Raw genomic sequence first — 16,743 nt, forward strand, 5'->3', positions numbered from 1 at the left:
CAAACAGTAGTGTATGGAATGCCGGTGCGACTGCACGAGCGCTGACTTCCCAGTGCATAGACGAACCCGCTACAGTCTCCATTTCTTCCTGAACTGTCTCAGCAGCATTACGCCTTGTGCTCGGTCGGCCACTACGAGGTCTATCGTCTAAACAACCCGTGACTTCGAACTTCGAAATCATTTTCGCCACAGCTGCATTTGTCAACGGACCTTTACCCATTCGAATCCCCTTCCTATGGCGATAGGATCGTAACGCTGAACTACCACATTCCCCATTCTGATAATACAGCTTCACTAAAAGCACCTTTTCAGGTAACGTCAACATGCTGCGACTGCTGGCGCATCTGATTCTCTCTCTCATTACAGCTCCTTTTATGCACGATTGTCGTGTGCAGTCACTGACGTTTTGCTGTCCAGCGCCATGTGTCGGACATTTTTTGAACTTTGTTTTTTTTTCTAATAAAACCCCATGTCAGTCCAATCAAGTGTGTCAATTTTTACCTCTCTATCTACATTATTCCGCGGTTTATTAAGTTTTCAAATTTATACTGACTTTTTGATCACCCGGTACTTTGTCTCTCATGTGTTTATGGTTTTTCTTGTACAGTTACAGTGTTCTTGATTATAACACTTTGGTGATGAGTACGATATTCGATTCCGCTTGTTCCACTTCACTCCTTGGTACTCTGAGACCTTTCCATGGAGGCAGAGCTTAAATCTCTTCTCCAGCAACAGCACGCGCAGAGATTTGCTATTTCCAAGTTAACGACTACATTCCCACAACGTGCAGCCCCGCCAACAACATATCCGCTGCCGTTCGCCGCGGACGACGACGCGGCAGAAGACTGGAAAGCTTACGAAAACCGTCTGCGATAACTTTTCCAGGCATTTGGTTAAACAGATTTAAACTTGTACAAGGCCCTTTTTCGTCTTGGATACCACCCCGTGTGTCTCAGTAATTGTGTCAGCTCGCCCCGTTACAAGAACCTGGTCTTTCTCCTGATCGTATGTGCGAGTTATTTTCTACCCATCACTGTAAACGTACTCACGTTATTGCTGCTCGTGTTGAGTTTTACCGTTGCCAAAAGCGAAAAAACACTCATACAGGGCATGGGGAGCAGAACAAATGGGTTCAAATGGCTCTGAGCACTATGGGACTCAACTGCTGTGGTCATCAGTCCCCTAGAACTTAGAACTACTTAAACCTAACTAACCTAAGGACATCACACACACCCATGCCCGAGGCAGGATTCGAACCTGCGACCGTAGCAGTCGCACGGTTCCGGACTGCGCGCCTAGAACCGCGAGACCACCGCGGCCGGGGAGCAGAACAATATCGACGTAGTCGTCGTTGTAATGTCGTGACATATGCTCATAGGGAATTCTATGCAAATCAGGTGGTTCGAGACGCCATCATACGTTTTGCTCCTGATAGGGAAATTCGAGAGCGAGCTCTACAGTGTGCTAAATTCAACACTTAAGGAAATATCAAGCATAGCTCAATCGTTTGAAGTGTCATGGGTACGCCTAATTGCCAACCAAACAGTAGTGTATGGAATGCCGGTGCGACTGCACGAGCGCTGACTTCCCCGTGCATAGACGAACCCGCTACAGTCTCCATTTCTTCCTGAACTGTCTCAGCAGCATTACGCCTTGTGCTCGGTCGGCCACAGTCAGATAGAAGCATGGTCCGAAGTTTCAGAAATCAATCCCTCTTACTCTTCCCAGACATAATTCAGTTAATAAGGGAACGGAAAAACTACACGACTGGCCATTAAAATTGCTAGACCAAGAAGAAATGCAGATGATTAACAGGTAATCATTGGACAAATATATTATACTAGAACTGACATGTGATTAAGTTTTCACGCAATTTGGGTGCATAGACCCAGAGAAACCAGTAACCCAGAATAACCACCTCTGGCCGTAATAACGGCCTTGATACGCCTGGGCATTGGGTCAAATAGAGCTTGGATGGCGTGTACAGGTACAGCTGCCCATGCAGCTTCAATACGATACGACAGTTCATCAAGAGTAGTGACTGGCGTATTGTGACGAGCCAGTTACTCGGCCTCTATTGACCAGATGTCTTCAGCTGGTGAGAGATCTGGAGAATGTGCTGGCCAGGCCAGCAGTCGAACATTTTCTGTATCCAGAAAGGCCCTTACAGGACCTGCAACACGCGGTCGTGCATTACCTTGCTGAAATGTATGGTTTCGCAGGGATCGAATGAAGGGTAGAGCCACGGGTCATAACACATCTGAAATGTAACGTCCACTGTTGAAAGTGCCGTCAATGCGAACAAGAGGTGAGCAAGACGTGTAACCAATGGCACCCCATACCATCTCGCCGGGTGATACGCCAGTATGGCGATTACGAATACACGCTTCCAATGTACGTTCACCGCGATGTCACTAAACACGGATGCGACCATCATGATGCTGTAAACAGAACCTGGATTCATCCGAAAAAATGACGTTTTGCCATTCATGCACCCAGGTTCGTCGATGAGTACACCATCGCAGGCGCTCCTGTCTGTGATGAAGCGTCAAGGGTAACCGCAGCCATGGTCTCCGAGCTGATAGACCATGCTGCTGCAAACGTCGTCGAACTGTTCGTGCAGATGGTTGTTGTCTTGCAAACGTCCCCATCTGTTGACTCAGGGATCGAGACGTGGCTGCACGATCCGTTACAGCCATGCGGATAAGATGCTTGTCATCTCGACTGCTAGTGATACGAGGCCGTTGGGATCCAGCACGGCGTTCCGTATTACCCTCCTGAACCCGCCGATTCCATATGCTGCTAACAGTCATTGGATCTCGACCAACGCGAGCACCAATGCCGCGATACGATAAACCGCAATCGCGATAGGCTACAATCAGACCTTTGTCAAAGTCGGAAACGTGGTGGTACGCATTTCTCCTCCTTACACGAGGTATCACAACAACGTTTCACCAGGCAACGCCGGTCAACTGCTGTTTGTGTATGAGAAATCGGTTGGAAACTTTCGTCATGTCAGCACGTTGTAGGTGTCGCCACCGGCGGCAACCTTGTGTGAATGCTCTGAAAAGCTAATCATTTGCATATCACAGCATCTTCTTTCTCTCTGTTAAATTTCGCGTCTGTAGCACGTCATCTTCGTGGTGTAGCAATTTTAATTCCCAGTAGTGTATTACGGCAGTCCAACAGACGTTTCAGCGTCGTATAGGTAATCGTCGTTCGCGACAACAACAGTCCACATCACAACAGCAACAGGCACGTGCTCCACTGCCTTCGTGCCCATACTGTTTCATTCAGCACGAATGTACAGTGTTCACCAAGCACTGGACAACGTGTTATAGGTGCAATAGCCGGCCGCGGTGGCCGTGCGGTTCTAGGCGCTCCAGTCCGGAGCCGCGCTGCTGCTGCGGTCGCAGGTTCGAATCCTGCCTCGAGCATGGGTGTGTGTGATGTCCTTAGGTTAGTTAGGTTTAAGTAGTTCTAAGTTCTAGGGGACTGATGACCACAGCAGTTGAGTCCCATAGTGCTCAGAGCCATTTGAACCATTTGAACCATAGGTGCCATAAAAAGGGATACACTGTTTCTGTGTCTAATTCGCTTCGGAACTCAAATGAGGATGAAACGAACATGTATGTGGACAGTATGTCGGCAGTAACGGTGTCTTTAAGCAAGTTATACACTGAAGCAGGTTTGTTTAACAAACCATTGAGAATGCAGGTGGACGCGGCTGCAGCAGCAACGTTGATGAATTCTCAAACTTATATGGATTTGAGTTCCGAACCTATGGCTCCAGTTACAGTCATTGATGCATATCCTTTACCGCACCCTGCAAGCTACTAGCAAAATTGTCGGGGTGGCATTATTTTTCAAAGATTTACTTATGAGATGCATATTTACAACTGCCACTAGACGAGGAATCTGAAGGACTTCTAGTTATCGATGCACCATTTAGGCTTTAACAATACCAGATCTTTTGGTGTGCCAAGCGCACCAGCTATTTTTTTTACGCTTTTCAGAACAACTTATGGTACCAGTTCCAGGTTTCGACAACTATTTAGATGACATAGTAGTCTCTGGTGCCTCTACAGAGGAACATTTGCAGAAAATTCGTCCTCTAATTTCTGTATTACAGTCTGCACAGTTACAGTGCAGTTTGGAAAAGACACAGTTTCTTTGACTATCTATCGTTTATTTGGGTTTTGAAGTGTCGCATGCTGGCATTAACCATTGTGACTGTATATTGATGTTATTTCTGCGCCGCCACACCAAACGTCCGTCAAGGAATTACAGGTATTTCAGGGTTAAATTGCTTACTACCACAAATTCATATCGTTTGCTGCTACTGTTAGACAACCACTCCGTACATGATTAAGTAAGGATGTTCCTTTCTAGTGGTCTCCGGCTTGTGACTGGGCATTCACGTTGTTCATTTTTAAGTTGCAGTCGCTCCATTGTCTGGTCATTCTTCAGCCAGGCCAACACCTGTGCATCTCAGTTCGGCCTAAGCGCCGTCCTTACTCCTAATTATGGCGACGGATCAGATCGTCCCATTTATTATGCCTCTAAAGCCTTAAATTAAGCCTAACAGCGTTATTATCATATAGAGAAAGAAGCTTTAGAAATTGTCTGTTCTGTAAAAACTTTCACTTTTTTATATACGGTTATATCGTTTCTCCTGATCACAGACTACAAGCCACTGGTGTCTCTTTTTAACCCTTCACAGTCCTTGTTGGATTGTTGGACAAAAAATTTTTGACCTACGACGTAACATACAAATGCTGACGTCTTATCGCCTTTGCCGATTGGTCCGGATCCAGAGTCTGATAAGGAGGAAATGCTGTTTTTCATTTAGACGTGGAAACTCAAAATGGTGTTGATAGTTATTAGCAGCACTAAAATTGCTGCCGTGTTAGCTACGGATCCTGTTATAAGTAAAGTTGTTTCTTTCGTGCAACGCGGCTGGCCGGACTAACCTCCAGGCCATGCTTCTGATCCTTTAAAAAACTATTTTACATTACAAAATCGTCTTTCTATTTGGGACGGCGTTCTGCTCTTAGCTACAGAGGACATCGCTACCCAGGTCATAGTCCCGTCCGCCCTTCGGCGTGAGGTTATGCGTTTATTACATGTGAATACACTAAACAGATTCAGAAGGGTGTAGGTTGCAGTAGGTACTGGGAGATGAAGAAGCTTGCACAGGGTAGAGTATCATGGAGAGCTGCATCAAAACAGTCTCTGGACTAAAGACCACAACAGCAGGAACATGTGGACCACTGGGGTGTGTTCAAAATGGCTCTGAGCACTATGGGACTTAACTTCTGAGGTCATCAGTCCCCTAGAACTCAGAACTACTTAAACCTAACTAACCTAAGGACATCACACACACCCATGCCCGAGGCAAGGGGTGTGTTACTTACAAAAGTGTTAGTACGCAGACATGTTTTTGGCCGGGCATTCATGGGGAAACGGCACGCGTTGTTGCAACCTGTCCACAGTGTGCCACCCATCAGGCACTAGCACTAGCTTGGAAAGAGGTTTTTCCGATTCGCAAGGTTTGTATAGTAGATATATGCCATGGAATCCGCACCTGCTGCTTACGAACGGCCTAACTTCAGCACGTGGTAAACTTGATTACGAGTTAACTGTACAGAAATTGACATTAAACCAGCCACAAATGTAAGAAACTTTAATGGTGCAATAGCAGAATGATTTTGCCGTCACGAAATAAAATTAACTCGGCAAGTTAGAAACCCTCTCTAGGAGCTACGAACTGTACTCACCAACCGCCAGCGGCAGAGTGTTCTTTCTCCACCGAACTTCGCCTGACTACCGGTGCAACGGAAGCTACCAGAGGGGTAGGCTTCCGCCACCAATCTGACAGACAAAACTAACCTCAGACTAAAAGGGGTAAACCTCTCTGTCCAGGTACTGGGATCCTAAGTTGGTCATCCTGTGCTACCCTCCAAACGAGAAGCAAACATCACCTGCTCGTAGCAGACGACAACTAACTCAGCGTCCGCCACAAAAGAAACCCGAAACTACACGTAAAACACTTCAATCACATTCACGCACACATAGGGTAGGGGGAAGGGAAAAACGTAATAAATACAGGAACACCAAAAATCAAACATAATTTCATTTAATAAGCCTTAGTTTGTTTGCTCAGTCTTTCTGGGAGAGTTTATAAATTAAACCGCAATCAGGCGGTGGACAGAATAGGATGCACAAAATCCAGTGAGACAACAGTCTATGAAACGACTCCACAGAGACGTTTCAACTTCTTCGCGAGGGGTAAGGAGTGTTTTTCCTACCAAATTTGTGTTTCCACCGCTTCGCAGTTCGGGCTTGAAGTTTGTGCTTGAATCGGCTTCTAGAGGCCACCCGGCCTGCTGATACGACAACACTTGCATTCAGAGCCTACCGGTTGCACCCTCTGTTAGGACTAACCACTATATAGGCCGGAGCGTAAGGCTATGCCGGCAACTTTTTATTTATCTATTGCGTGTTTTTGCTTTTTCATGTAACAAAGTTACAGTGTTCTTGAGTTAGAACAGTTTCGGATTAGTTCACCTTGGAGCCAAAGTACAGACTACCCTCCACAAATCCATATTTAGCCTTATTGGTGCGTTAGATATCGTTCTACATCAACAACAAAATGTGCTGATGCCTAATGATTCACGTCTTCTAAGAATGTCTTCTACATTTGGAACTCATTGGTGCAAGCCCTGACATTATAATGCATGCTGTGGAGTGGTCCACCAAAACAGTAATGTTCAACAGTGTTCCTGGGTGCATTACGAGTTCCCACCCCTCGCCATATGAGTGTATGTCCTGCATTGTCGAACATAATCGTTTAGGAGGTCCAGATATTATGATGTGGGGAGGCATAATGTTGCACGCGCGTAATGACCTTCAGATCTTTGAACACGGTACAGTTAAAGGCCAAAGTTATTGTGACGCTCTACTCCTTTCGCACGTGCGGCTTTTCAGGGTTGCATTCAGCCCTGACTTCATTTTCGTTTATGATAATCCGCGGTCGCGTCGAACTTCGCAGATGGAGAAGTTCTTGGAACGAGAGAACAGTCAGCGTAATTATTGTCTTTGAATAAAAGTGCCGTTTCTGTTCGTCTCATTGCGTATTTCATTCGGTTACCTTCTGTGCTATAATGTAGCAGTTCTCTCTATGTACGTTCCAGGTTCCGAAAAGCTACGTCGCTCGGCAGTGACGCATCATGCGAAAGTTACTTTCGTCCTTAAGTTTTGCATACCAGTAGACTAATGATTTTGGCATGTCGTGCCTTGGTGCGCGTAGGAGTCTCCGTTAGGCTGTTGTCTAGGTCAGTCAACTTCAAACGGTTGCAGTGTTACGAAGCACTTAAAACCTGAGTACGTTTATTAAATTTACTGTGATGGAAGTATATGAAAGCAAACTGGCCATGTTTAAATTTGCTCCATGATTTGGTGATGAAAGACCAAGCTAAATACGAGTTGGAAATCGTGGAATGGTCGCTTTAAACTACGGCATGGCTAGGTTTGGAGATTTTATACATACTGTTATTTACTGACTAGATGGTGAATACCATTTTCCAACTGTAATAATGCATGGTCATACATAATTAACTTTTGTTTTTTAAAGAGAGGTCTGATTTATTTCCTCTTGCTTCTAGTGCTTGAAAATAACGATATACGTATTTATTACATGCTTATAAGTGTGTCTGTAGACTGAGAACTGAATTGTTCACATAATCCTTTCTTTTCTCAAGCTGGGAATGTTTGTGGACTAAGAAAATAATTCTTGAGCTACAGTCGGGATATATTACCTGTTGTGCCTGTATTACTTTAAAGTTAAAACTTATTTTATTTTAATGTAGAATGAACGTGAAAATGAATGTTACTAGTTTTATATAGATATGATTGAACTATGAGAGCTAAAAACTACAGCAGTGTGCTTAAGAATGCTTTAGTAAAAGGAATACTTCTCTCCATTATTACCTCAGGGACGATTTGTGTAGAAACTTCATTCAGTCATTCTAGTCATATACAACAGTTGAAGGAAATTTCTAATCTACATCTACATCTACATACATACTCCGCAATTCACCATACGGTGCGTGGCGGAGGGTACCTCGTACCACAACTAGCATCTTCTCTCCCTGTTCCACTCCCAAACAGAACGAGGGAAAAATGACTGCCTATATGCCTCTGTACGAGCCCTAATCTCTCTTATCATATCTTTGTGGTCTTTCCGCGAAATATAAGTTGGCGGCAGTAAAATTGTACTGCAGTCAGCCTCAAATGCTGGTTCTCTAAATTTCCTCAGTAGCGATTCACGAAAAGAACGCCTCCTTTCCTCCAGAGACTCCTACCCGAGTTCACGAAGCATTTCCGCAACACTCGCGTGATGATCAAACCTACCAGTAACAAATCTAGCAGCGCGCCTCTGGATTGCTTCTATGTCCTCCCTCAATCCGACCTGATAAGGATCCCAAACGCACGAGCAGTACTCAAGAATAGGTCGTATTAGTGTTTTATAAGCGGTCTCCTTTACAGATGAACCGCATTGTGGGGCAGCGGCTGGAATAATTGTTAAATGTTCCTATCATTTATTTAATGCTGTTGTTTGCCGTTCTCAACACTGGTTCTCTAACTACAATATTGGCAACCAGAAAGCGATTAGCAAAACGTGAAGCCTGTAATTAGAATTCCTAGTGCCCACTTCATCTGAGAAATACATTTATAGCTACAGCTTATAGCTCTGAGGAATTAGGAGATTGTCTGGGATTCATAATCAAAAGCCATTCTCTCTAAAATGTTCACTATATTCTGAAATTGACAGACCAAAAAGAATCCACACAATCCAACTACCAGAGCAGTTCAGAGTCTAATGAGCTGATGCAACTATAACTGTTCAAATTAAATGTTTAAGTGAATGCTCGCCATAATTTGATGATAATGTTCATCAAACGCCACGCTAATAATGGTAGAATGTCTGTCCTGCGGCGGCACGTGAAAATACGACGTATGCAAACTAAAGATAGATCATTAATGTCATCCCAAAATTAACACTTCACTCGAAAACGATTCCATGGTTACGCGTATCCCGAGTAACTTATTACTGCATCCGAGGCTGTTTATATCTACTGACGCGACGCGACACCTGGCACAGGTGGTGTGCTAATCAGCTTCTGGAGAGAACTGGGGCCTTCCTCTCTCCCGCAGCTTTCTTACATATAAAGCCGCGGTGCGGACGGCTAAGGGAACGCCTGATCAAATCTGCTCTCCCCACTAGCCGCTGGGCTAGTAATGCACCACTTTAAGTTATCGAAAGATCATTGCTTCCTTTGCTGATGGCCGATGAAGCTCTCTATTTAAATGTGCAATCAGCACACAGGTAAGTAATCATAATAAAAGTCTGACGTGGCTAAGTCAAATGTTTTGGGCGAGATAATTAATTTAATTACACTACACGCAGTAGACGAGCTCTGAACTTGCCCTTTGGAGATACGCTATCGCTATAGTTTTATAGTTATTCAGTTGAAACTTCTCACATCCTTATGATTATAGCGGATCTCCCTTCTACTTAAATTTAAACATCCTAGCTTTATTTATTCGCCTACTTATTCTATGTTGCTTCCTTAATTTTTAATATAAAAACCAGAAAATCATGAACTTCAACTACAATTTTAATTTGTGAGATCCAGAATACTGTTTCTACTAAATTATTATGCAAAAGGAATCTAAATATAAATTTTTAAGTTTCTAGCTCTTTTCTGTTGCGCCAATGATTTTTTCAGAAAAACGTCAAAATTTCGAAAATGGTTAAAGTTATTGAACTGATATTCAACACATATTGATTTAGTATTACTCCTGACATGCTAGGAACGTTTCAGGTTATTTACTTAATTTTTAAAGTATTGCGCAACATTTATGACGTCAGAGCTAGTTACAGCGGACTGGCACACAATGGAAAGACTGATGTGAATTTTATATGGCGTGAGTATGCTGCTTCCCTACAACATCTTCCCAAAATTCTACCAGTGAACCGAAGACGACTATCCGCCTTCCCCACAACTGTGATTACATGCTTGTCCCACTTCATATCGCTGTGCAATGTTACGCCCAAATATTTAATCAATGTGACTGTGTCAAGCGGTACACTACTAATGGAGTATTCAAACAATACGGTATTCTTTTTCCTATTCATCTGTATTAATTTACATTTATCTATATTTAGAGTTATCTGCCATTCTGTACACCAATAACAAATCCTGTCCAAGTCATCTTGTATCCTCCTACAGTCACTCAACGACGACACCTTCCCGTACACCACAGCGTCATCAGCAAACAGCCACACATTGCTATCCACCCTATCCAAAAGATCATTTATGTAGATAGGAAACAGCAGCGGACCTACCACACTTCCCTGGGGTACTCCAGATGATATCCTCACCTGTGATGAACCCTCACCATCGAGGACAACGTACTGGGTTCTATTACTCAAGAAGTCTTCCAGCCACTCACATATTTGGGAACCAATCCCATATGCTCGTACCTTAGTTAGGAGTCTGCAGTGGGGCACCGAGTCAAACGCTGTCCGGAAGTCAAGGAATATGGCATCCGTCTGATACCCTTCATCCATGGTTCGCAAGAAATCATGAGAGAAAAGGGCGAGTTGCGTTTCGCAGGAGCGATACTTTCTAAAGCCATGCTGATGCATGGACAGCAACTTCTCTGTCTCAAGGAAATTCATTATATTCGAACTGGAATATGTTCGAGAATCCTGCTACAAACCGATGTTAAGGATACTGGTCTGTAATTGATCCTCGTGCGTGAAAGATTTCTCAAATGCTAAATTTAAATTTTCAGCTTTCGTTTTGTTGTCTTCCGTTGCCAGGCCAAACTGATCAGTGAGTGACTGGATGGAATCCTTCGATCTGCTTACCGATTTTACGTAGGACAAGAATTTTCTTGGGTTTTCAGCAAGATCTTTTGCTAAGGTATGACGATGGTAGTGGTTGTATGCTTCGCGCATCGCTCATTTTACCGCAGCACGAATCTCTACTAACTTTTGCCTGTCCTCATTCTCCCGATCTGTCTTGTACCGCGAGTGCAACTGTCTTTGCTTCCTGAGCATTCTCTGAATTTCGCTGTTAAACCACGGTGGGTCTTTTCCGTCCGCAACCCACTTTTTCGGCACATACTTGTCCAATGCGTGATTTACAATGTGTTTAAAATTTGCCCATAATTCTTCCACGTCCATCGCACCAGAAGTAAATAAAGTCGATTCATTTACTAAGTGGGATGCTAACAACTGCTTATCTGCTCTTTCTTGTAAGAATACTCTCCTAGCCTTCTTGACCGACTTTTTAATTTTCGTAACCATAGTCGTAATGACAACATCATGATCACTAATCCCTGTCTCAACACTGACATCGTCGATGAGGTCTGGTCTGTTCGTGGCTACCAGATCTAAAACATTTCCATTACGCGTTGGCTGTCGATTTAGATGCTCAAGACAGTTTTCGGATAATACATTCAAAAGTAATTCACACGACGGCTTGTCTGTACCACCTATAATGGATCCATAGACATCCCAGTCTATAATAGGTAGGTTGAAGTCGCCTCCGACTAATATAGCATGATCCAGGTACTTATGCGATACAGAGTGTAGACTCCCTTTTAATGATTCTAGAACTGTTACGGTGGAACCTGATGACCGGTAATAACACCCAACAATTAACTTTATTTTTCCTAGCCCTGTTAAACGTGTCCAGATAACTTCACAATCACACTCTACGTCGACTTCAGTAGACACAATATTTTTGTCAACTGCAATGAAGACACCACCTCCTATGGTGTCTAATCTGTCTTTCCGATACACGTTCCAACCCTCACTAAATATTTCAGAACTTCCTATCTCAGGGTTCAGCCAGGTCTCAGTCCCGAGAATAATTTGCGCGCCACACGCTTCCTGGAGAGCAGTAAATTCAGGAACTTTATTCCGAACACTCTGAAAATTTACTGCTAATATCTTGATAGCTGAAGTGTCTTTACACTAAGCGCGTCCTGATTTCCCTGCCTACACGTCGACTAGCGAGTGTTCATCAGGACACCTCGCACTACTACCTAGCCTAAGAAAACCTCATATGCATGCCGCAAGCACTCTGCTACCCGAGTAGCCGCTTCCTTTGTGTAGTGCACCCCTGACCAATCTAGGGGCGTTCTACAATTCCCCACCCAATAGCGCAAGTCTAGAAATCTGCAGCCAAGACCGTCACAGAGTCGATAAAGCCTCTGGTTGAGACCCTCCACTCTGCTCCAAACCAAAGGACCCCGATCCACTTTGGGAACGATGCTGCAAATAGAGAGCTATGCTTGCATCCCGCGTGGGAGGCCAGCAGTCTTCACCAAATCCGCCAGCTGCCTGTACGAACTGAGGATCGCCTCAGAACCCAAGCGACAGGCATCATTGGTGCCGACGTGAGCAACTACTTGCAGACGACTGCACCCCATACGCTCGATAGCCGCAGGCAAGGCCGCCTCCACATCTTGGATGAGGCCCCCCGCCAGACAAACTGAGTGCACGTTGGAATTCTTTCCAGCCCTGTACGCTATTTCCCTGGACTCCATCACCAGCCTAACGTTGGAGCTCCCAATAACCAGCAAGCGTTTAGCTCCGTGTGCCTGGTCGGGCCCTGCTGAAGGAGCGGCCACCTGCCCACTGACAGGATGAAAGGGCGAGGCCAGCCGGCCAGCCTCCACATCGGCCCTCCGTCTCGAGCGACGCGAACGCGTTGCAGTCCGCCACTCACCCTGAGGTGAGGGCGGCCCCAAAGTGCCGGGTACACTAGAAGGTGCCTCGGCGGCTGAGTCAGCGGACGCAGCAAGCGACACCTGGGGTGTCTCAAGGGACGCGCCGGACACTCCGCCGTCGCTGCACCTCGAGGCAGCAGCCTGAAGGCGGCTGACCGTAGCCAACAGCACGCTCAGCTGCTCGCGAACCGCGGCCAGTTCCTCCTGCGCCGGCACACAGCATGCACAGACCCTATCCATCCTACTGCTAATATCTGGACGTATAAGGTTGCAACACATAAAACAGCAATATGCGACTGCACAGGTGCGCCACCAGCGCCAGATTGAGCTGCGATGAATGAACAATTACTTACGAACAAAGCAATCAAATGACCACGACTACGCCACTATACAGAAATTACAATGCGATCCTATCCTTGTCTTAGTTCAAATGACAACCGCCTACGCGATGTTACACTCTACCGTTATTAAAATTTGATACTACCCATTTTTAATTCGAAAATACGCAAATATCCGAAAAATTTCACCACGCAAGCACAAAAAGACACAAAATAATTTGAATTGAACCTGCGGAACTAATATGAAAAACTGAATATACGACTAGTTTCTGCTACCGCTGCTCGTACACGTCACTCTGCAAGCACAGATGAAACTGCGTTGGCCTCTGTCTGCTGCTAAATGACTCTACGAAATAAACAGAGAGCACTGGCTGTCCAAAACAAACAACTGACTAACGACTTCGCGAATTTATACTTTACAGCTATCAGTAAGCAATATAACTCCTGGATCTGGAAGGATCTCTGCTATAGACATAAAGAGAGGGCTCTCCTGCTCGTGCCATCATCTGACACTTTACTAGATCAGAAAAGTTTCACGAAAGAAAGTACAGATACAAATTGGTTAGAGCATAAAAAATAAGTGTCTCACTGGGACTGGATACTAGTCTTAAAGATAACAGATTTGCACGTAGAATTTCTCAGGGTGACTTGCACCAGTCCCTGCTAAAGTTACAACTACACGCACTGAATTTCTGGAGACAAGAAAATTTAGACATTACACAGGTAAGTGAGTATTGCCAAACTATTAGTTTAATCATTCATGGTTGAAATTATCTATAGAATACTGGGACATTTCGCAGATGCTGACATGGGAAAACATCACTTCGGGTTTTGGAGAATTTCAGGAACACGCATAGCAGTACTAACCCTAGGCCATATCTTAGGAGAGAGACGTAAGGAAGGTAAATCTACATTTATTTAAGTTATTTATTGAGGAAAAACGTATTGACAAAGTTATCTAGAATAGACTTTCAGGTTATGTAGTTATTAGGCATAAAATACAAGGAGTGATAGTTTATTTTGTATGTAAGAAACTCATTCGACATTCTGACAATACAGAAGGCGACTGCCACTGTCCTGAAAGCCAAACTTGTGACACCTTACGGCTGTGGAATGGATTCTGAAGGATCTGACCATACAAGAAAACCAGGGCAAATAAAGCATCATTGCCCAACCATGACATCTGGCTGCTTCAGCTGTTATATTTTCCTGACTGGGAGTGCTACCATTGGAGAAGCACTAGCCGACAGGCTCACATCTATACCACCAAAATGAGACCCTCCGTCTCAGTAGTATCCAGGTGTGTACAATATGCTGAGCAACAAAATCAATGCCAAATGATACCTACAAGAAGAAGACTGATTGCAGTTCAAGATGAAGTGGCCAGCAACTGTCGACAGACTTTATTGCCATTAAAGCTACTGTATCCATTCAGCCAGGTGGGTGACTACCTTCTGCTGACAGCCATCTTCTTTGAGAGCTTTGTGTTTGAGCCTGGACCACCTACCTGCCCAGATAGACTGCTGCTGTCCACCAGCCCATGTGTGGGCACACTGTTGCAGCTCAGCGCCCAAAGCAGGTGCACGCCATCATCTTCAGTCATGCTGGAAACCACGAGTTAGCTCCGCCTGTTTCAATCTGTTATAAACTCCTGCTGTGGGAGCAACCAAGCAGCCAGGACTGCCCCTGTCATCCGTTTCTGACGATGCACCACCATAAGTCAGTGCTCTCTGACTGTGCTGACCTACCCGTCAGAAAAATGCTATGTGGCGACCGTGGCTGACTGAATCACAGAGACCACTGACCACCTCTCCAGATACGATTCTGTCTCTTTAACTATCAATAATTAACGACTTTTTTAACCAACGATGCATTACCAATGATCTGTCATCCTACTACAGCCATCCCCACCACTGCGCCCACGTCCTGGCAGGGGAATGGCAATCCATCATGATTTGAAAGCAGCCCAATTCAGTCACCACCATTGGAGTTACGTCCCTACCCATACACCTCCTGGCACTCCATCCTGTCTTGACAGCATCCCAGTTCACTCACCCGCCCCCACTGGAGTCGGCCGATCGCCAGCCGACTGGGCTTGCCTCACCACTGGCCCGATCAGTCGCTCCTGTGACAATGAACCTGGACTCGGAAATGGATGGTTCAGATGGCTCTGAGCACTATGGGTTCAAAAAATGGTTCAAATGGCTCTGAGCACTATGGGACTCAACTGCTGTGGTCATCAGTCCCCTAGAACTTAGAACTACTTAAACCTAACTAACCTAAAGACATCACACACATCCATGCCCGAGGCAGGATTCGAACCTGCGACCGTAGCGGTCGCACGGTTCCGGACTGCGCGCCTAGAACCACGAGACCACCGCGGCCGGCAGCACTATGGGACTTAACAGCTTAGGTCATCAGTCCCCTAGAACTTAGAACTACTTAAGCCTAACTAACCTAAGGACATCACACACATCCATGTCCGAGGCAGGATTCGAACCTGCGACCATAGCGGTTGCGCGGTTCCAGACTGAAGCGCCTAGAACCGCTCGGCCACTCCGGCCGGCTCGGAAATGGACTATGAGAGGTCTGCTATTTCGGATGAATCAACGGACTCATGCGCAGAGGAGTGTATGCACCAAGAACCAACACAGAGCAGCCGCAAACGTGTTTTATGCATGGCCATGGACACATAGCTTTCTTCAGCTGCGAGTAAAGGGTGGCTTCATCAGGCCACCATGGAAGAGGGCTGTAAACCGACAGAGACTTCCACCGTCTCAGCTTATAGAGACGCAGCATGGATACAGTATCAATGATTGTGCATAGGATCAGCCTGCTGCAGAGGCAGCATCATCACAAATAAGAACCGAAGCAAAAGCTGCCTTCTATTATTCTCCAGTATCTTGAGACGTATAAGACGTTATATAAATGGCTCAAGAATCACTACAAGACGTCCTACAGTGAAGCACCGTGGTGGGACACGCCTGAAATTGACTTACTTGTAAAGAGGACTACGTTATGGTCATGAACATTGTAAAGTCAAAGCTGATCAAATTATTTATCCATGGGATTTCGCTGAAGATGGGAGATGAGACAGTGGCTTTGTCGCTATCAAAGTTGTCTGGATGAAGTAACCAAGGAGTCAGCATCAAACGAACAATCACACTGTCTTCCAGATGGAGATATTTTATTCGCTCGCCATCACAGTCGAGAAACTTCGCCGCCAGGCACGGTCCAGCTCACTGTTTTAATTTCTAAGAGCTAGGTAATGTAGCTAGGCCCAGTAATATGCCCTCATAGTGTGTGAAGTGTGGGAGCAAACGGTAGCAGAAGATGCGAACTTCCCCAGGACAAACCTGCTATTTGTGCTCTATGTGGGAAAGCTCGCCTGGTGTGCTACAGGTGCTGTGTTATTCACAAAAATGCTAGCCGCTAGCAGCGACGCCTCCTACCGCTTTCCAATAAACCTGCAGCCTCTGGACGCTCAGCGATGACTCGTTGTTGCACAGACCACACTTCAAAAGTACCTGATGCTCCTCCATTGTTGTAGCCTGCGCAAAAATGCATGCAGCCTCTCTGATGCTGGTTATCG

This window comes from Schistocerca piceifrons, chromosome X, assembly GCF_021461385.2.
Source record: "Schistocerca piceifrons isolate TAMUIC-IGC-003096 chromosome X, iqSchPice1.1, whole genome shotgun sequence".
Taxonomy (NCBI): domain Eukaryota; kingdom Metazoa; phylum Arthropoda; class Insecta; order Orthoptera; family Acrididae; genus Schistocerca; species Schistocerca piceifrons.